The sequence below is a fragment of the Peromyscus maniculatus genome, chromosome 7, assembly GCF_049852395.1.
Source record: "Peromyscus maniculatus bairdii isolate BWxNUB_F1_BW_parent chromosome 7, HU_Pman_BW_mat_3.1, whole genome shotgun sequence".
NCBI classification, from domain to species: Eukaryota; Metazoa; Chordata; class Mammalia; order Rodentia; family Cricetidae; genus Peromyscus; species Peromyscus maniculatus.
In genome coordinates, this window is record NC_134858.1 from 34,093,974 (window position 1) to 34,116,639 (window position 22,666).

General features: G+C 47.1%; 1 protein-coding gene across 7 annotated transcripts in view; it reads right to left on the reverse strand.

Annotated features, from left to right (window-relative positions):
• The window catches only part of Pknox2 (PBX/knotted 1 homeobox 2), a 274,475-nt gene that overhangs the window by 92,111 nt on the left and 159,698 nt on the right, over positions 1–22,666 (reverse strand). For 6 of the 7 annotated variants that reach the window (XM_076576015.1, XM_076576016.1, XM_076576018.1 and 3 more), the window contains one exon: positions 8,660–8,764. The exons of the other annotated variant lie outside the window; for it this stretch is intronic. The gene's annotated coding sequence lies outside the window, so the exon portion shown is untranslated. The remainder of the gene's footprint in view (positions 1–8,659; positions 8,765–22,666) is intronic. 7 annotated transcript variants of the gene reach the window in all.

The window sequence follows — 22,666 nt, forward strand, 5'->3', positions numbered from 1 at the left end:
AAATCACACCATGTGGAGAACACCGGTGTCGTCTGTGTGTAGCATGTGGGCTTTAGTGACAGCTAGTGCCCGTGCTTCCCATGCCTTCCCACAGTAGGGCTGTTTCATCTCCCACAGTGGGGCTGCTTCTTCCCTGCTGTCCCTTCCTGTTGGGGCTGTTATCCTGGTAGCAAGCAGTGCTGGTCCCAATGTATGCAAATATTTGACTGCATTTCGCTCTTGTTATTTTATAGAAAAATGAATGAGTAGAAGATGAAAAAAGAAAGTGCTGATACCAGAGATGAGAATAGAGGGGTCTTATAGCATGATAAAACAAAGATGGAAGGCATTTAGCGCACTGAAAGCTGTGGATCTGGAGTCTCCTTCGCTGGACTGTGTGCTCAATTAGGAAGGGAAAGAATGAAATCAAAGAATGAACATGAGATAATGAATGTCTGGTTGAAGGTTGTGCCTCTGGTTAAAGGCGATGCATAGTTGGAAACCTGGTGCTGTATTTCCCTGTCTGGGAGGAACTTTGAAAACACACACTGTAGGCTCAAGCCCCAGGCTGCCTGTTCCTGACCGGACATGCCACCATAGGAGGCCAGAGCTCTGACTCACGTTGACCCAGGTTCTATTAGGGGCCTCCATGTCAGTCTGGACCCAAGTGTCTTGTAGGGGCTTAGGTGGAGTAGGGGAAGAGGAATCCTGCACTTGGCCTGTTCTATCTCCACATGGCCTTCTTTGCCATCCCACCATGGCTTTCCAGAACCATCCACAGTTACCAAGAAGAGTCTGTATTCTAAAATGATCCAAGGGTAGAGACTCTTATCTCTTTCTTTCCAAAGTTCAGTGATTTTAGGTGTTTTAAGCCAGGGCACTTCATCATTCGGAAGTGACCCTTTCTGGCCATATCTACTGAAATTCTAGTTGTTTCTTCCCACAGAAGCCCCCTCTGCTGTGCCTTCTTCTGAGCCTTCTTTCTTCTCAGCTCAGAGAGACTCCAGGCAGCGATTGTCGGAGGTCAGCAATAGTGTCAGTACTCACAGTCTCTAAAGCAGGCAGCTGTTAGACTGAAGGACGGAGCACCAGGCTATGTTTTGCCTCCCACTGGCTCCTGGCTCTCTCCTGCCAGCCCCCTTCCCTTTCACCCCAGCCTTAGGAAGGAGTTTGTAGTCCCCTGGCTTCGACCAGGGAAACCTTTAGTCATGCTTCAGCCCGTCCAGCTGCGTTCAGACCCGGAGACGTGTTTCATATTGGCAGCAGACTCTTTGAACACTAGCAACTTGTCTGAGAAGTATAACTCACACGGAACCTTTGCAGTGACGACTAATTTCCTATCATTATGATGTTGATGGAAAAGAACGAACGAGCCCTGGCTTCAGCAAGTTAAAAATTGCACCTCTCTTTCCCCTTCTTTCTCCTAGAAGATAAGCCTCCCCTGTGCCAGGGCAAGGACCAGTGGGTGGAAGAAAGAGTGGAGAAGATAATTTTGCCCACTAGTCCTCAAGGACCAATTAAGAGGCTCCGACTTACAACAGACACCAATCTCCTGGGATGTGAGCATCTTTCAGGGTCAGGTTGCCAAAGGTAAAGGAAATAAGCATCTTGACTCACTTTGTCCAGAGCAGGGTGACCTCGGCAGGCAGGGAAAATGATGAGGGAGGTCATCAGGATGGAAAGGACTGGTAAATGGGATTCTCATCCAAGATGACACCCCTCAAAGGTACCAAGTGGGAAGCAGGGATGGATGGGTCCCTGCAGGCTTCTCTGTGCTTTCTTCTCTGAGATGCCTGGCTGTGTATGGTCAGAGTCTCTGTTCTGGGGGCACTCAGAAGACCAACCTGCTAAGTCCTTGTCCTGAGATTTGTATAAGGGAGAAAATGATCCCAGTGGGAGACTTGAACCACCAGGATGATTTCTTTAACAAGATATGTATGCACGTGCATGGGCTTAAAAAGGGGGTGGGGGTGTCCTAGTTAGGTTTCTATTGCTATGACGAAACATTGTGATCAGAAAGCAAGTTGGGGAGGAAAGGGTTTATTAGGCTTACACTTCAGTATTGCTGTTCATCACTGAAGGAAGTCAGGACAGGAACTCAAGCAGGGCTGGAACCTGGAGCCAGGAGCTGATGCAGAGGCCATTGAAGGATGCTGCTTACTGGCTTGCTCATCACAGCGGCTCAGCCTGCTTCCTTATAGAACCCAGGGCCACCAGCCCAGGGGTGGTACCACCCACCATGGGCTGGATCTCATTGAGGCATTTCCTCCACTGAGGTTCCTTCCTCTCTGATGACTCTAGCTTATGTCAAGTTGACACACAAAACCATCCAGTACAGGGGAGTGGGCAGGATGAGCAGAGAGAGATGAAGAGGTAAGGAAGCCCATTTCAGAGGGACTGGGAAAGTCAAGGACAGTGGATGCTGGGGAGATAGAGGGTTCATAACAATGATCCACAGCAGGAGGATGGCTACCATGCTGTCCTGATTTGTACCCCAGCTTTCCTTCACAGACGAGACACTCACTGCTTCTACCCTGGGCTCAGGAGCAGTGGGGATTCAGGGTTTTAGGGCGAATTGTCAGAGGACTAAGAGAGCTAGGTCATGAACAACCAGGAATCCTGATTTCTCCGAGAAATTTGTCCAGATCAAGCAGCAAGTTGGCTATAGGGTCATCACTGGAACTCAGGTCCCAAATAGCAGAGTCAGTAACCAACTACTAGGTTCCAGGCACTGTGTGAGCAATGGATGTGCCCTACGGAGAAGACAGAGACTGCAGTGGTGGAGGGGGGTTATGACCAAAGAAATAATAAAATGAAAATTTCCCTGAGCTGAAGCCAAGCAGGTAACTTCAGAGTTAAGAGGATCCCAAGGACTGGGGAAGAGAAAGACGAAAGCAAAGCACACTTCAGGTCCAAAACAATACCAGTACTGAACCTCTGAAAGAGAGGGCTGGAGAGATGGCTCAGAGGTGAAGAGCACTGACTGCTCTTCCAGAAGACCCGGGTTCGATTCCCAACACCCACATGACAGCTCACAATTGTGACTAAGAAGGAGGAGGAGGAGGAGGAGGAGGAGGAGAAGGAAGAAGAAGAAGAAGAAGAAGAAGAAGAAGAAGAAGAAGAAGAAGAAGAAGAAGAAGAAGAAGAAGAAGAAGAAGAAGGAGAATGGTGCCCATAGTTCCCATGGATGTCCATAAGCAGGAAATAAGATGACAGAACAACATTATAAAGACAGAAGAGGGAGAATGAAGGGTGCTCCTCAGTGGTGGTGCTCCTCAGAGGCAGAGCATCTGCCCAGTGTGAAGAGCCCTGCATTTGATTCTTAGCATGGAAGAACAAAAAAAAAAGCCTTCCTGAGAGGAAGATTCTGAGCTCTGTCAAACTGTCAACTAAGGGTGTAGAGGAAGTCAACGCTGGCTAGTGAGAACTCACCTTAATTCCCATTCAGCAATACAAAAAACATATCTAGAGGTGATATTCCAGGAAAACCAACAGTTGTGCATAACACAACACCTAAGGAAATGCAGGGAAAAGGACAGAGGGAGATTCAGAAGGGTCATTACACCACTGTCTTCTTGACCTTGGGGGATCTGTCTCCTTCCTGCAGTCAAAACACACAACCAGATTACATGGCTGAGTGACATGTCCACACTGGGTTCAGTGCCTTCCAATATAGTTCAGTCCTTTTTTTTTTTTCCATTTTGTTTTGTTTGTTTTCAAGACAGGGTTTCTGTGTGTAGGCCTGGCTGTCCTGGAACTTGCTTTGTAGACCAGGCTGGCCTTGAACTCAGAGATTTACCTGTCTCCCTGAGTATTGGGATTAAAGGTGTGCACCACCACTGTCCAGCATTGTTCAATCTTACAACTGACCTCCAGTCAGAATCTAGAGGTAACTACACTTATGCAACAGAATGCAAATCTTCTAAGTCTTAAGGTAAAGAATGTAGATAATATACTATTGTTATACCATATGAAATAGTATATAATTGTTTTATGTACAGTGCTAGATATTATACTATTAAATACTATTAAATACAGTATTTTCTTTTTCTTTTTTTCTTTTTTTTTTTTTGGTTTCTTGAGACAGGGTTTCTCTGTGTAGCCCTGGATGTCCCGGAACTTACTCTGTAGACCAGGCTGGCCTGGAACTCAGAGATCCACCTGCCTCTGCCTCCCAAGTGTTGGGATTAAAGGCATGCATCACTACATTTTCATTTTTGAAACAGAGCCTCATTATGTAGCCCAGGCTGGTCTTGAACTCTAGACCTATCCTTAGCCTCCTGAGAGCTGGGATTATATGCACATACTACAATGCTTAGGCAAATTTTATTTATATATTTATATATTATGTATATATCATGTAATAAAAATTATTACACATAGTATTTAAAACATCATATTTTGGGCTGGAAAGACGACTCGCTCGGTGGTTAAGAGCATTTGTTGCTCTTGTAGAGGACCTGGATTCAGTTCCCAGCATATACAGGAAAGCTCACAACCATCCAAAACTCGATTTCCAGGGGAGCCAATGTTTTGAGAGCATCAGACATGCATGTGGTACACATGCATACATGCAAGCAAAACAATCATACATATAAACTATGAAATAAATAGATCTAAAACATTATATTTTATGTACCATAATAGTGTTTAGAATCATAATATAGAGTATGAAGTTTCCATGGCTAGTCATTGCAAAATTAGAAATAAAAATATAGCAAAGAAATGCCATCAAGATGAAAGAGAAAGGTCAAGCATTGTGTAGTATGCCTGCCTGGAATATTACTCAGGAGGCAGAGGGAGAGAATTGCTGTGTGTTCAAGACCCGTCTGATCTACAATAGCGAGTTCCAAGCCAACCAGAAGCTACAGTGAGAAACTGCCTCAAAATCACAAAAATAAAAAGGGAAATGGAAGAAAAGAGAAAAGAAGTTTGAACTTAGAATTTTAATATGTATACTAGTCTAGACTAGCATATATGATAGATAATATATGGTATACTATATATAATATAGTATATATAATATAGTAAATAGTATATATAGTATCATATAGGATTGTATATAATTGCATCATATACAATATTATATATCTTTTTTTGTTGGTTTGTTTTTTGTTTTTCGAGACAGGGTTTCTCTATGTAGTTTTGCGCCTTTCCTGGAGCTCACTTGGTAGCCCAGGCTGGCCTCGAACTCACAGAGATCCGCCTGGCTCTGCCTCCCGAGTGCTGGGATTAAAGGCGTGCACCACCAACGCCCGGCTTATATCTTTTGTATATGTTTCATACAGTTAAGATTTAAATTTATATGCACACATAGTATATATTTTATATTATAATACTATCAAACATAGAATTATTATTATTGTTGTTGTTGTTATTCTTATTGTTTTGAGACAGGGTCCTGCTCTGTAGCCCTGGCTGGCTTCAAGTAGGCGATCCCCCTGTATTGGCCTCCCCAGTGTTGAGATTACAGGTCTGTGCCATAATGACTTGCAGAAACTGTGAGCCCTTGACTGCAAGTATTAGCTCAGACTGGCCCAAGTGAAGCTGTCTGAAAGATTAAAAGAGTCTACACAGAGATTTGGTGGAGGAGAGCCTCCAGTCGAAGAAGTGCCCAGGAAAGAGAACTGCCCAGAATGAGGCAGAACACCCAGCAAACAGTGGAAACCTAGACTGGGAGCTTGGTGCTAAGCTCTTAAAGAACTTCCAGGAGAGGAGAAGCATTTGCAACTGCCCAGTAGGTAGATGGCTGGACTTTGGTGAAGCCTGGAGAAATCAGGCCAGATTCCCCTTGCTTAGTATCTGTGATAGCTCGAAAGAAACAGATTCGGTGTAGACAGCGGTACTTTGGAGCTGCTGGAGAAGGCCTTTGACAAGAGGTGACATTTTCTGAGCATTCCCCATGCACCAGGACTCTGTGAGGTCGCTACCACAAAAGCCCTGTGACGGACTTCGGTTCCAGTTACATGAGCTGGGTCCATATCTGTAGTCCCAGCATTTGGGAGGATGGGGAAGGAGATGGAGGCTAGACTGGGTAACATAAATAAAATCGCCTCTTGGGAAAAAAAATAAAAGAAAGAATAGGAGGAAGGGAGAAAATGAGGGATTGGGGAGGAAAGGGAGAGGGGAACAAAGGGCAATGATGATAAAAGACCCAAGTTCTAGAGCCTGCCTCAGTCCTGCAGTCAACAAAAAGCCCTGCTTGGAAATGAGCCTTTGTTGAGTCAATTTAAAATGTGAGTTTCTGCAGAATCAAAGTACTGGATCAACACATGCTGACACGTCTTTCCCCATTGAAGAGACAAGGTGTGCTGTTCCCTTCTCGAGCCTGAGTAGGGAACCAGCTCCTCTGCATAGTGCAACACCACCTGAGTGCTTTGACTGGTTCGCAGGGATGGACTAGAACCCATGTGTTTACCCAACAGGGCTTAGGAAGTTCCCACCTGGGAAAGCACCTGCAGTTGGGGTCCCCCTTTTCTCCAGCTCTGAGCATTGATGGTGCCTCCTAAGGACACAGAGAGTGACCGTGAGTCTGAATCCCAGAGGGATGAGCCAACACCCAGCATGAGTACAAGGAGGAAGAGAGACACCGGAGCCCTTGGTTTGCATACCCTTAGCCACACCTTCGTCCTCTAGCCAACCTCAGACACACATCAATGGCCCTAACTGTCCATTAGACCTGAGCTAGCCTTCGTAGCCCCTTCCGTGACTCCCTGCGAACCGGTGCCTCCATTGAGCTCGGGGGGGGGGGGGGGGTGGAGGCAGGAAGGCAGGCAGGCAGACCCAGGAGAATATGTATGTCAGTTAAGGTTTGTCGTTTACACGTGGAGATCATTAACGAGACTTATTTTTAAATTGTAATTGCAAAATGTAAATGCTCCCCAAACTGATGTGTAATTGCTACCCCATCCACCCCAGCCCTTCCCCTCCGCTGCCAGCTCTGCAAGGAGAGAATTAGAAAATAAAAAGGGGGTGGATTATGTAAGCAAAACGATTTTAAAAAAAGAGAGCGAGAGCTAAGAATTTAAGTGAGACAGCTGGCGGCTTCTCTGATTGCCACACTTCCAGCATTAGCTACAAAAATTGTCCTTGCCAGTCGCACCCATGCAAGCAATAGTGTCAACTGTGCTTAGGCTCCAGGACACACCACACTGCCACTCACTTGGAGAGACAATCCCGTGGTGAGTCAGTGTGTCAGGGAGTCTAGGGTTAGAGGTCGGGTTCCTGTTTGAATCGACTCCCATCTTCTTGGTGGAAGCCTCCCATTCTCCAGAAGGACACAGCCACGCAGGAGCTGTCAGTCAGGCAAACCCTCTCCCCATATACTAGCAGCTATAAGATGGCCCAGGGGCACAGGCTGGCCTGGGTGAGTCTAGCAACCATCTTAGCCAGGAGAGAGTAGAGTTCTACCAGGTAGTCCATGGGGAGAGCCACAGTGCCTCCTCAATCCCAGAGAAAGTCGCTGGACTTGGCTTCAGGAGGCAACACCCTCACACTAGCTCGCCACATCTGCAGGCCTGGTTCAGGCTTTCTCTCTATCTTTCATGTGCCCTCCATGTTCCTAAAGGTCTTCTCCTATCCTCTATGTGCATTGAACTATACGCACCATGATTGTGTGCCCAGGCTCCAATGCCAAAAAGACGGTCAGCCATGACTTCAGGGGAACTTCCCCCCAAAATGGAGTTCTGTCTTGACCCCTGTGGATGTCTGCTCATGGTAGGGCGTTGACCCCATCGCCACACCAGCACCACAGTGCCTCCAGACAGGAAGTGAGACAGTCATGGCTGCCTGCTCTTTCCTTCTCTGACATGGTCATCGCTGATCGCCTGTGACCACTAACCACCTGCTTGGGAAGCTGGGTCAGCCACGTTCACCGCTTGTACCACCAACTTTCTCTTTCTTTATAAGAGAAACGGGTTTTTCTGAGCAACATGGCAATCATTACCAACCTCAGAAGGAAGGCTGATGGACAGGGAGGTTTACAGGGGCCCTAAGACATCATGGAAATACATAAAATCCCAGACAAGGTTCTTGGGAGTTGGGGCTGGAACTCGCCATAACAGATCCAGCCCCAATCACAGCATACAGGAAGAGAAAAGGTGTTCTTTTGGATAATGGGTTTCTAAATTGCTAACTATACTGCTACATAAGTCTGTGGGATCTAAAAGGAGTTAAAAGGCCAAAAAAACAAACCACAACAATAAAACCCACACCCACACCTGCTAAGAGGCTTGGATGTGAGTTCTCTATTCAAAGTACTTAATACAGTCTAAGGAACTATTTCTCCAAATCCATCATAAACACCTGGGGTACAATTTCCTCCACGTTCATCGAGTCCTTTGGGGTGCGTATGTGTGGGCCCTCACCTACTTCATAGAATAAGGGTCTCTGACTATGGGACTGGCATTGGTCACCAACATCCCTGGGTGAGTCTCGGGTAACACTTGCTCCAGCACTGTGCAAATGTGGTCACCACCACGGGTGTGTACAATGCCCATCCATCTAGCTGGGGAGGTGACAGAAGACACGAAAATACCAGCAGTGTTTGCTGTCCAAGGCTGTCTTTGCTAAATATCTGCTCTAGTGACCGATGGGTGCTAGAGGCGGTTCTGGGGGAAGGACAATGTGGGGGGGGGAGGGGGCTTCAGCACACGTCAAAGGGCAGAAAAGCATGCCTTACTGTTGGGTGATGCCACTGCCTCTGGGATGGTCTTCAGGAGGCTCACCCCCTCTTCTCACTTCCAGCTGGGCCAGAAATGCTTCTTGTCAGCCACAGAGAGAACACCTGCAGAGGGAAGGGGACAGTGGGTTTCAGGAGGGGCATCGCCTCGGAGGACTCGGCTCTCCCACCCAGCTCCTCCTCCCCAGGACATGTCTTATCATAGAAAGAATGGATCCTATTTCCACTGCGGACCAACCGACTGTAACCGCCGCTCAACTCTCCCTCCTCAGCAAGGCTGCGGAGCCCTGCCCACAGCTTTGTAGGCCCCAAACTTGGACCCAGTCGTTGGGGTTGCCTGTCTGGTTTCCTGACCTCAGGCTGACTACAGCTTCCTGCCCAGCAGCGGCGGGAAGGTCTCTAGGAGTGAACTTAGACACTAGGAAAAGCTGATACCTTCTAAGACGGGAACTCAGAAGGAGGTGAGCAGCATGCTCTTTCGATCTGATGCTGAGCTTTGGGTCCAGAGGATGACCAGAAGGCCTAGACGAGGGGCCTGAAGGGACAATGGTTGGGGGACGATGGGAGGGGCTTGAGGAAAGCAGGAAATGGGGAGAAAAAGTCAGGAGAGGAGTAGACCAGGACTAAAGACAACCGGAGGCCTAAGGGGGGGCCTTGGCTGCCTGCCTTTAAAGGTTATTTTTAGGTTCAAGGGAATTAATTTTCACAGTATTTGAAATGAACCACGATGTCTGAGGCAGAGTCTGGGTGGTCAGCCTTGTCATTAGGTCTGGCCAGATATTTCCCAACCACCGCATCACTTTCTCCTGTGGATGAGTTGATGATTTGAATCCAAGGAGGCTCTGCTAGGAGCCAGGATGGAGCGGGGGCTACTCTAGGCTGTACTTCCAGGGCAGCAGTGGGCAGTTCTTCCGGCCAAGAGCCTTAGCCCTGTCCTCCAGGCAAGCGCATCTGTAACGTCAGCAGCCTCTTCCTAGTTAACACCAGCTTAGTGAAAACACATTTGCACCTCAGTAAAGAATGCAATTAACTAGCTGCCTGACAACCGGAGCTGAGAAAAGCAGCCTAGGCTGCGGCTGCAGCAGGAAACAGAAAGTAAACATCTGCCTGAGCAACAAGGCTCTCCTGCCTGGTGTGTGTGTGTGTGTGTGTGTGTGTGTGTGTGTGTGTGTGTGTGTGTGTGTGTGTGTGTGTGTGTGTGTGTACACGTGCAACGCATTGCTGGGGAGGTGAGGGTGGCAAACACACAACATCCAGGATCCTCAGGGAGGTCCGAATTCCGGGTTGCAAGAGAGAATAAGGCAGGGTGTGCTGGGATAGGGTGAGCTTGAGAGATGTTCCAAGAGTAAACAGGTAGCCCGTGCATTTCCACTAACAAATGCCCTCTGGGTTCAAACAACCCCCCTGCCTTCTTCATACCCCGCGCTCCTCCCAAGAGGAGATGAAGAATACTGCGACACATTTGCAGGTCTCTCTGGCCACTGGGAGAGTCACTCAGAGAGAGGCCAGAGAAATCAGCACCAGTGGAGGATGGGGGGCAATGTTAGTGTCCAGTCACTCCTCTCATCCCGTCACCATGCTCCTCCTCCATGTAACCTTGTCCACGAACTCTGTAACGAGTCCCAGGGCTCTGGGCACTGAGGCTGCAAACCTGGGAGGCATGTCTGATTGATTCCTCCTCTCCAAGATCCACGCCATTTTCACTCCCTGTCACTATCCCTTCTGATCTCCTCCTAATCGGAGGTAAAGCTCATCTTTCCTCCTTTCCATTCCCCGTGGCACATCCTAGACAGGTCACCCTCCCTGGCCACACTTGTCATACTCCTTCCTGGTCTGTGCATCAACCCTCAGTGCGTCCATACCAGTGACTCATCTCCGAGCAGCGAGCACTCACGGCCTTCCATGGCCTTACAGCTGCGCCACCACCAGACGCCCAGCGGTGTCTTGCTATGGGAGGCGCTCAGAACTCTAGTGACAGGAAGCTCTCTGAAGAACTCTATTGACTCCATTAGACCAAGCACAGCTTTCTGGGTGCCTGTTTTGACGACCCATCTTTCTAGATTCATCCTCCTCTCTATACCAAGGAGTCCACTACTCTCTACCCAATCAGAACCACTCTCCTTTGCCACACCTGGGCCACACTTTGGAAGTTCTCTCAATACCCACATTCTGTATTTCTACCTGACAGGACCCTAGCCACTCTTCAGTGTTTACCTCAAACAATCTGGTGGCTGCCTCAGCAGCCAGAAGTAATTTTTCTTCCTCTGTGTTTCTAAGTAACGCGATGCTTGGCATTCTCTGCAAGCCCTTGCCACATTCTGTCTCATGCTATGGTCATCTTACATTCCACCATCTCTTTCCAAACTGTGAACCTCACAGCCGGGAACCGTTATCTCGTAAGTTTTCAGTCTCCAAAGTACATTAATAGAAAAATACCTTATTTCATTCTTAAAACTAATCTTAGAAGTAATGTTTTATCACCTTTACAAAACACATACACTTAACTAAAGGAAATAGATAAATAAGTAAAGTTGTGAGTTGTAATGCTGTAATATGATGGCCAACATTTGATATTTGAAATAAAAGGCTTGTTTCTTAAAATAGTGCCATATTATGCACACAATTTAGTATTTGACAATATAGTACACATATTTTCATGTAAGGGGAATTTATTTATCGTCATCATCATCATCATCATCATCAGCATCATCTTTTTTTTTTTTCAAGATAGGGCTTCTCTGTGTAGCTCTGGTTGTCCTGGAACTTGCTCTGTAGATCAGGCTGGCCTCGAACTCAGAGGTCCACCTGCCTCTGCCTCCTGAGTGCTGAGATTATAGGCCTGTGCCACCACTACCGAGCAGGAATTCATTTTTTTAAAACATTTGTTTTGTTTTATTTTTTCTTTTTGTTTTTTTGTGACAGGGTTTCTCTATATAACTCTGGCTGTCTGGAATTTTCTTTGTAGACCAAGCTGGCCTTGAACTCACAGATATCTACCTGCCTCTGCCTCTTGAGTCCTGAGATTAAAGGCATGAGCCACTACCACCCAGCATAATTCGTTATTTTAATGGCTATATGACATTATATTTTATGAATGTGCTATAGTTATTCATCTAAATTTTTATTTTATGTTGTTTATATTATTTCTAGTTTTTCAACAAATAATGAACAACAAATAATGATCATTCTTGCTAGCTGTCTTTTACCCCACTCCTGATCATTTTCCTAGGGTAAGTTTTATGTGGAATTGCCAAGTCCAAAGATGCATTCATTTTAAAGACCTTCCACAGATTCCCTGCAGGAGGGTCATACCTATTCATGTCCTACCAGCAGCACATGAGAAATATTTTTTTTTCCCCTTGTCAAGAGTTGTTCCCATTTTATAAACGTGGCTAACAAGGCTTAAGAAAATCAAACACAGGTATGTTTGTGCCTTGTCTTCTAGCATTAGAGGTTTCATAAAGCTCATTTCCCTACCTGCTTTCTCTGTTCTTGTGTGTCTTTGCAGCTGTAAGTACTAGCTCAGTGTTGTTTTCCTCGGAGGGAAGGGAGGGGTGGTCATGCCTAGAGGGCCATGCCTAGAGCCTTTCCAAAGTCACCCTCCCCATCCAGCTCGCCATGTCTCTGAGACCGATATGGCAGATGGGAGAACTGTTGTGAGCTACTGTTTAGGGTACCCTGCTCTCCTCCTCTGCAAAGGTGCAAATTGCTTCAATTTAGCCTGCATATCAAGAAGCTACCATGTGCCTGGGCCTGAGCCTGAAATCAATCCCCAACCTCTCTTTTCCTCTCCCCCTTCCGACCTTCATCCTTCTCCTCTACAGCACCTTCCTTTTTCTCCTCCTGTCCTGTAGATTCATACTCGAGTGGGAAAGACTGATGGATACATGGGAAGTACTGTGACTTGCCCTGTGTGTTTGATGCCACTTCTGGCTGCTGCTCTGGCAATCCCTCCTGTGTCAAGCACATAGAGATGAGGTCAGGGTCAGGCCTAGGTTCAGAGCTAGGCAAGGCAGGAAGCCCTGTCTGTCTCCCACGTCCTCCAGCTTCTGTCTCTCATCATGCTCTGTAGGGCCCCAGTGTGTGAGTGTGTGTGTGTGTGTGTGTGTGTGTGTGTGTGTGTGTGTGTGTGTGTGTGTTGGGAAGAACTCCCTCCTGAGGTCCTGCAGCAGTCAACAGGGTTCCGACTTCTGCTCTAGCTGTCCCTCCACCCACCCTGGGGTGATGCTGGGATTCCTTGGATAGGATTGAGACCAGCGTTAGTCAAGGGAAGCCTACCTGCCTCCCGCTCTGGGATTAATAAAATGCACATTAGTCAGAGGAAGGATGATCAGAGGTGACACTAGCATGCCCCTGCGTGGGGCACTGCTTCAGGGCTACAATAGACATAGATTTCTCCTTTCCCAGAACTGACAGGCAGCTCTCTCCACCAGTTTCCCTACCGCCCACAGGAAGCTCGGAGGCAGAAATATAGCCTATAATCTCCTTTCTGTCACTGGCAGTGATTCCTCTGAGCATAAGGAGGGCAGCTCACATGTCAGAAAGCTCCGAGGCAGATGAAAGACAGAAGGAGGGCGGAAGGGAGAAAGAGGTGGCAGAGGTGTGGTTAGCATCCTTCCCAGCTCGGCCACCGCAGCCACCAGCGGGCTCCTTTGCCACCAGGGCAAACACCCCCACCACACTGTCCCTCACTATGCAAAGTCGTCCACCTTTAGCAGGAAGCCTGGGACAATACTGCCCGATCCTGAGCTAAAGCTGGACAGACAGCCTGAGAGACGAGGCTGAGTCATGGAGGCAGACTGAAGGAGAACTGCGCCCTATGTGGCCTGACATGAGAATCCAGATGTTTGGGAGACACAGAAGGGATCGGAGCTTTGATTTGAAGATAAAGTCCCTTTCATCCCTGCTACCTCCCCAAACAATGGAGTGACGCTTTGCAGCTCCTTAGTTCCATCAGGCCACTCCTTGCTGGCCAAGTTCATCTTAGCTGGACCCCCTCTGTCAGGGAGGGCAGCTCCCAGAGAATGCCTTTAGCTATTTTGCCAGCTTGCACTTGGGTGATTTGCAGGGAGCAGGACAGTAATAAAGACAGGCGCTGGAATCTTCACTCTCGTCAGGAGCCCAGAGTGAAGGCCTATCTATCCCTTCCACTTGGGGAAGTTCCTCCACCCTGGTATCTGTCCTAGTGCTAAATGCCTTGGGAGAGTCTGCACTCAATCTGGAGGCTGCTTGGTGGCCGTCGCTTCAGTAAGTGCAGCTGGGACAATGTAGTTAGTTGGCCTACAGTGTCCCTCCCGCAGATCCCCGACGGTGGGCATTATAATAACCTCTGGCCTCCTTCCTTCCCCGTGTCAGGGTGTGTGAGCTAAGGAAGTACAGCCGCTAGTTCTGGGTCCACCCCAGATGTGCACTGTGATGTCGGACAAAGTCAATCCCTAGTAGACTCCGAAATTAGTTTCACCATCATTCTTATCGTTGGCCTCATTGTCTTCTACACACAAGAAGCTGAGCTTGAAAACATGGCATTTCCCACCCCACTCTCCAAGGATTCTTGATTGTCAGTTAAGCCAAACTGTCTCCCTAAGGAAAGCCCAGAAAGCAACAAGAGCCAGGACACCAGCCTCCAAGAGGCTGACTGTGATGTCGGGGAGCAGAGGTACTCCTTGGGAGTCTGTGGGCCCTATTCAGCCTCGTCTTACTGTCTCTTCTGTGCAGACCCCAGCAGCTTTCCAAGGCCAAGAAGATCAAAGTCTAGATTCCTTAAGCTTTCACTCTTGTCCTTCATTATCAGCTTGGACCTGGTCCTCTGATCCTGGTACTTCTGAACTTGAACCTTTGTCCCAGCTGAGAGAGGCTGCCGCTACCCAACACCCAGTATCTCGTTCACACTGGCCTGCACACCTCGTTCCATGCTAGAGAACCGGATGCTTCCTTCTTTCTGCCTCCAGTACCTACCAACCCTAAGGCTACCTCCATCTTAGCCCCCCCCCCCAACTGAAGATCTGCCCCTTACACCCCTGTCTATGATGGGCCCTTAATCTTACTGTATTTTCTGAACTTCAGCTCTTTAAACTAAATGAAATCTCCTTGATGGCATCATCAACCTGTATCTTTATTTCTTGTATTCCCTCTGTGCATGCCTAGGTTAGCACCGAGCCTCTGTAGATCATGCAAACTATCATTCTTATCACACAAAGAGAAGACATTACTAGAAAATATCAACTTAGATCAATGCTGAATCAGTTCAGTTAAGAGTTTGCCGACCTAGTTACTAGCACTTGTGGCCGAAGGCATTGCAATTCTCTATACTTTCCTATGTCCTGGAATTGAGTGCTTTTGACTGAGAATGGGTTCACGTGCTTCTTGCAGTCCCTGAGTGTGAGAAAATTAGCATTAGAGAGATAGGTTTGGTCAAACATGGATTCAATGCCAAGCCTCACTCTTCCTCCTGTTTAACTGGAGTAAGCCTCACAGTAGAGTAGCTTTCCTGCTTTGTAAAATAGGAACAGCAATGCCTAACTCATGGGGTGTCTTTAAGGATGTTATGGCATTGTATCAGACATGATGTGTTTAGTGGGGAGTGAGGGACTCCGCAGTGGTGAGGAGTAGGTCTTTAATAAAGTGACTTGTCATTCACAGTAGTAATAGTAATGGTATGCTTATGCATCGTTTACTAAAAATCTGTTATGATTTGTCCTGTATTAGAGTTATATGATCACATGGTTGGCTTTTATTTTGTTATAGAAATGGCATAACCAAAAACTACTGGGTTTGTGCTGCTTGGTTTTGTTGTTACCATTCCTGTTCTTTGAATCAGGCTTCTGAATCTCAGTCCTTGAAATGGTTTTCCTGAAGTAATTATGCATTTTCAGAGTCAACATATTTAACGGAAGTAGGAAAAGGAGTATTAAACTGCAGAGATGCATTGCTCATGAAATAGTCTAAATTTGTGTAAATTCTTTGCCAATCATAACTCCTTACATCCGACTTGGTAACTCTCAACTTGTCCCTGCAAGTCACTTATATGTGTATTTTTATACTCGGTTGCTATTTTATGCTATATCTACTCATATTATAAATGAGGTTGAAGAAAAGTCTTAACAAATAACAGGAATATACTGAAAGGGTGCTCCAACATAAAATAGTACTTTGGTGGTGTTTCACTTGATAACTTGAAAACTCTTGAAGTTGTCTAGGGAGTAAGGTCATATGTAGTTAATAAAGGCAGACTTTCACCATATCTTTAGACACCGGCCCAGTCCTTTTTGAATTTTGTCACACCACCTTTCAAAAACCAAAATAGCCTTAAAAATACAAAAGAGACATAACAAGCTCTTGCTTAGCTATCTATTATTATGGCTACATTTTCCATCATTGCAATTCACCTTTCTTTTTGGTTTCAAAACTCTCAAACTTGTAATATTTAAGAATTTTATACTACATTTTATTAATCATCAGTGTGTGTGGATGTGCATGCATCATGGTGTGGAGGTCAGAAATTCTGTGTCAATTTTCTCCTATCATGTGAGTACTGGGGATCGAACTCAGATCCTCTGGCTTGGCAGCAGGCACCTAAACTCTATAAGCCGTCTCCCTAGTGCTACTCACATTTAATCTTGAGACTTGGAGTTCTGCCTTCAGAATATATACAAGAAGACGGTTAAGGATAAGCCTAGAGGTTTTGGGTTGGTTTTTTTTTTTGTTTACTCTTGAGAGATCAGTGACAATGTTTATGCACACAAATGTGTGAAAATATAGGGGTATACATCTCAATAATATGAGAGCATAGACATGGCTCTGGTTTGGAGTCCCAGCATCACATATAAAAATCTAAAAATACTAGTATATATGAAAAAAGGAGATAAGGATTTAAAACCATGCTTTTTAAAAATGATTCAGCTCTCCAAAATTTTCTTTCAAGGCTACCCTTCCCCATCTAGGGTGAATCATACCCTCCCCTCCCCTCCCCTCCCCTCTCCCAAAAATTGGGATCATACCTCTAGGATAAAAGTCTAAAGTTCTTAGCCAGGACAGGCTGTCTCACTGAATTATTATCATATGCTCCTACATGTGTCTTTCTGTGAAGCCCTGAGCTTCCAGAGAACAGGGACTTAGGATTTCCCACATTGCATCTCTAGCCTTGCATCCCACTCAGTGCATGTTTATGAAATTAGGAAGTGGATCGATGATCAGGAATGCCGATAGCCGTCAAGAGATCTGGCCCGAGTTTGAACAGACACGGAGAAATGAGCTATGGGAAGGACTGGTGATAGGAACCTGTCATGGAAAGTAAATTATCCTTTTCAGCAGAACCAGACCATGCTCTCTGACCCCAGCTTTAAAGATACCCTTAAATTTGCGCCACGAAGTTTTATTTCTTGGAGGAAAACTTGGACCCTTAGCAGAAGACATCAACACTGAAAATCTGCAAAACCCTGCCTGGGTCTAGCTCCCTTCCCCACAACGTCCCTAGCAAAGTCATTCCCCAGTAGTTCTACCTTCAACCTTGAACCTTGCTTCCTCATTCCTCAGGCTGATGGGGGACTCTGCCTAGGTGCTGTGGCAGCCTCCTCCAGAAGCAGGGATGATAGCATCAAGTGTCCCTGTTCCTCTCGCTCTCCACTGCCGTACTTTAGCCAGCAGGAGCCTCCTGGTCCAGTTCTGCTCCTGCCCTGTACCCCTGCTACCCCTGCAAGGATGGCTCTAGCGCTAGTGTTTCCTATGAACAGGTCTCTTAGCTCTTACCGCACCAGCTTGTGATGGTCTGAGTACAAGATGACTGTATTCCTAGCATCCACCGGATTAGCTAATCCTCAGCAGAATCTCAAACCCACAATCTCCTGATATCCCAACATGTATTTTGTGTTTAATAAATATCTATTGATGAAGGCACATATAAATATATATATATTCAACAGAGGACATACCATATCAACATATCACATGTTGATCGCCTTCACAAGAAGGGATATTATCCAATTTAGTAGTTAATCCTTGTACCACCCTGTGAAATAGAAGATGATACCAGTCCCATGCTAAAAGGGAAGCTGAGGTTAGGAAAATCAAGTGACTTTCCCAAAGTCATAAGGCTACGTAAGGGGAGAAATGCAAGAGGAGGGCCCGATGGTTATGTTACAGCCCTGGTAGCACAGCTCTTCAGTGCCCGTGCCTCTGTCCATCTGTCCACCTGTCCACTTGCTCACCTACCCACCTACCCTTCTGCCCACCTGCCCACCTGTCCTTCTGTCCACCTGTCCATGTGCCCATCTGTCCACTTGCCCACCTGCCCATCTACCCACCTGCCCCTCTGCCAGCCTGCCCACCTGCCCCTCTATCCACCTGCCCATTTGCCCCTCTATCCACCTGCCCATTTGCCCCTCTACCCACCTGCCTACCTGCCCCTCTGCCCACCTGTCCACCTAGCCAGGGGAAAGACGTCAAGAAGGAGAGCTACTTTTCTACCTCACTTGGGAAATAAACAAGAAGAATTTTTCTTCTCATCATTTGGTGAGTCAGTGACATTTCGTTTGACAAAGGATGTAGGAAAAGCCTCTCCTGGGACTAGTTTTGGGACCAAGCTCTGATAATATTGCTTTATTGAAAAGGGATGCCAGGAACTGATCTCCGGATGGCCTTTACATGAAGTAATTTATGCAGAAAAAAAATACATTTTTTAAAAGAAACACACATTGATCTATACACAGTCACAATGACAATGGTAAGGACATTGTGCATGTACACACACACACACACACACACACACACACACACACACACACAGTTTCTCTCTCCTCTCTCCCTCCCTCTCTATCCCCCCAAACACAATTGCATAGATTCTGGTTCACGCTCATGGTCATGACTGCACACAATAAAAAGCCAAAGAGCTCCAGGTCAGGAGATATATAGCCGCGCCCGGCCTCCCCCCCCCCCCCCCCCCCCCCCCCCCGCCACACACACACACACACACACACACACACCCGCCACACCCTCTTGCTAACCAGTGCAATGGTCCTGACTTCCCTTCTACGTCCTCTGGGGAAAACTGCAATTTTCCCACACATGAAAATTTCAGTCGTTAAGGAATGCACCAGAATCATGTCATCGAAGAGATTAATCTCTTTGTGCCTCCTTGACCAGCCTGACTCAGGGCCCTGCTCCCTCCTGTGTGCTCACACTTCACAGGAGATGGTGCCAACCAGATGACCTGCTGCCCAAGGCACAACTCCACTCAGGAAGATTTATACCCTGCGCCTCACTCAGGCCTCCACCATCACCTTCTCTGAGGAGAGCAGAGGAAGGATAAGAAGAAAGGGAAATGAACTGTCCATAAAACTCTCCTTCAGATGCCACTAAGCAATGAAACGGATGGAGAAGGGATACACTGAACACTCCCTCCTCCCCATGATGCTCGAAAAGGGCTGGATTGGCAAGGGCCCAAGAACCAGGAACTCTCTTCCCACCACAGAGAATTTTGACTTGGGCTCAGGTAAAGCCCAGGATGCCTGTTCTTATAAAATGAGCACGTGAAAACTCAAAGAGGCCAGAAACCGCCCGGGGATTAGCATGCATTAGCGCTATACTGCTCTGGGCCTCAGTTTCTCCTTTTGTAAATAAGAGGTTAGAACTGGATGGTCACTTCCAGCATGGTCTGTGTCAGGGGCCACCTTGCTCGGCCTTGGTGCCACATCAGTAAGACTTTCCATACCTCTGAATCTGCTAGACCGTTTATGCATCCCAAAGCACGTCCAGTCATGTCCCTTGGCTTTTTGTGTAAGTCACACAATAGCAGTAAGGCAGAAGTGCTACAATCAATGCCTCCAGTAAACAGACCGAGAGACCAAAATTGAGCCGGATGTGCGTCTTGGTCAATGTCACAAAAGGAATCAGCATTGATTCAACCTCCACAGCGTCACCCCTATTTAAAACAGTAATAACACAATGCTGTGGACGCCCCAGAGTTTGTACTAACAAATTCCCCCCCCCTCCTTTTTTTCTTTTCAAGGCAGACAGGGTTTCTCTGTGTAGCCCTGGCTGTCCTGGAACTCACTCTGTAGACCAGGCTGGCCTCAAACTCAGAGATCTGCCTGCCTCTGCCTCCCAAGTGCTGGGATTAAAGGTGTGTACTAGCACTGCCAGGCCCAAACTTTTGTTCTATTGTGTAGGTCAGCTTGGTTGAATAATAACTGAATTGTGTGTGGCTTAGGATAGACGCCCAGGGAAGACGGCCCTTCCTTTAGGAAAAAGTTGGACCCACCCCACCCACTTTGGCCATTAGAGGGTTAAGGTGAAGGAAAGGGAACCTAAGCTAATATTCACTCACTCCACAGGTGGTAGTTGAGCGCTTGCTCTGTGTGAGGAACTGTTCAGGATCGTGACCAGAAGTGACAAAAAGCCCAGCCTTTGCGAGGCTTGCACTTGAGGCTTGCACTTGAGGGGGGAGTGGGGCTGACAGTCACAAGACAACAAATGAGGTTTATAAATAAAATGCCATGTCAGACGACGAGAATGGCAAGAAGGTAAAGGGCGGAGGGCAGAGCACCAGCTGTGGGCAGCCCTGCGGTGAGGCTGCAGGGGAGCGGGAGGGCAGGCAGGCCAGGGGAAGGGTGGGTGTGGTGGCTTGAAAGAGAATGTTCCTCCTAGTCAGGCACTGGAATTCTTGGTCTTCGGTTGATGGCATTTTGGGGGGAGGATTCAGGGGCTGCAATCTTGCTGGAGGGAATGCATCACTGTGGTGGACTTTGAGAGGAGAGGCCAGGCTCTATGCAATTTTCCTATTTCTGTTTCATCCTTGTGGTTAAAGACATAAGTGCTCAGCTTCCTGTTCCTGCTGCCATGCTTTCCACCTGTGATGGACTCTCATCCCTCTGGAACTGCAAGCACAAATAAACTCCTCTACAAATTGCCTGGGTGACAGTGTTTTATCATGGCAATAGAAAAGTATCAAATACAGCTAATGAATATGATCCAAGTGCATTGTATGCATCATATGCATGTATGAAAATGTCATGATGAAACCCTGTCTGTTGTTTTTCAGGACTGGGACTAAACCCAGAGCCTCAGATATACTAAGGCAAACCACCAGCTACTGAACTATATCCCCAGCTGTCTTCTGCTTCTTTTGCTTTACTGATTGATTGATTGATTGGTTGCTTGGTTGCTTGGTTGGTTGATTTTTTTCTAGACAGGGTTTCTCTGTGTAACATCCCTGGTTGTCCTGGAACTTGCTTTGTAGACCAGGCTGGCTCGTACTCTACCTGCCTCCAATTCCAAGTGCTGGGATTAAAGACATGCGACACCACACCCAACTTCTTGCTTCTTTTAAATGTTGAGGTCTAACCTAGAGTGGTGGTGCATGCCTTGAGGAGCAGAGGTAAGAGGATCTCTCTGAGTTTGAGGCCAGCCTGGTCTACAGAGTAAGTTCCATGACATCCAGGGCTGCACAGTAAGACCCTGTCTCAAGGAGAGAGAGAGAGAGAGAGAGAGAGAGAGAGAGAGAGAGAGAGAGAGAGAGAGAGAGAGAGAGAGAGAGAGAGAACCCTGTTTTTACTAAATTGCCCAGATTGGCTTTGAACTAGCCCAGATGGGCCTTGGATTTGTAATCCCCATAATCCCCATGCTTCAGTCTCCCATAGGAACTGATATTATAGTTCTGGCCCAGTGACCCAGACTGGCTAAAGTCTTTATTTTGTATAATTATATACTAGTAAGGACTGAGAAGTAGAATGCTTGCCTAGAATGTATAAGGCCCTGGCTTTGATCACCAGCACCTCCAAAAAACAAATATTAACGAACACTAATTTTTTAAAAAGGCAAAAAAATTAAGTCCTTCCAGTAACTTTAAAAATAGGAAAATAGGCCAGAGTCCGAGAGACCAAGGGGTATAAAACTCAGCTGAAAGGAGACCAGAAGGCATCTGTGGGGAAACAGGCCCTGCGGCAAGGTGTCTGCTAGACCGAGGATGGGAGAATGGACAAGGGAAGCCTCCCCTGCTGGGATAAAGGCGGGACGTTTCTAATTCTCTCTGTGCAGACTTGCACACATTCCTTCTCCATCCACATCGGCTGTCCCTCTGGCATCTCCTCAGGCCATGGACCAGGGGGAGGAGAGTAAGGTGCTCAGGCACAAAGTTGAGGAGACACCAGCACTGGGGGCACCACACCTTGCCTACTCTCACTGAGGCTAAAGGAAAAAAATCTGTAGCATTGTCCCTATTTCATATATACACGTATCAAAATAGCACATCGTGCCCTGTGAATGTGGACACGTCTATGTCAACAGAATTCTTTCAATTTATGGTAGTTTGCTTACCATGCATTTGTGTCACTGATTTTTATTTTTCATTTTAAAACAATTGCAAATAAAGATTATTTCACTTGATGATCCAGTTTTGGTTGTCTTCGTAAATTTTGTGTCGGAGTCTAAGCCGACCTCTCCCACGCCTTCATTCAACATGAACACATGCAAATGGTTTGGGGAGGAAGAAGAGGGGCCACAGCCACAAACGGAGAAGCCAACATGGAGAGTGAAGTCCTGCTAGCAAGACAGAGAAGGGAGTCAGGATACTTTCCCAGGGAGGACCTCAAGGCCCGGCCAGGAGGGTCGAAACATTCTTTCCTCTCAGGGAAGCTTGGGAAGCTGAGCTTTCAGCAGTGTGGAGGAAATCTCCTGTTGATCCACTGGAATGTTCAAGAGAAAGGTGACCACTCACTCTAGAGGGCTTGGGGAATATAAGGAGAGGGGAGAGAGCTAATGCTTCTTATAGCCCTGACACCCAGCACCCTCTGAGGATCAATGACAGAGGGTTCTGCACCCTTAGAGGTTGGGGAACAGGAAGGAAATTTGGAATGAAAGGCACCTTCCTGAAGGTTGAATAGCAGCAGCCCCACGTGTCACCAAGGGACGGCCCAGGCCCCAAACCCTGTCCCCTTTCCTCACTGTGGCTCCCTGCTTCCCTTCAGTGTCCTCTGAACACCAGGATCAAATCCTCAGACCTCAGATGATGAGCCA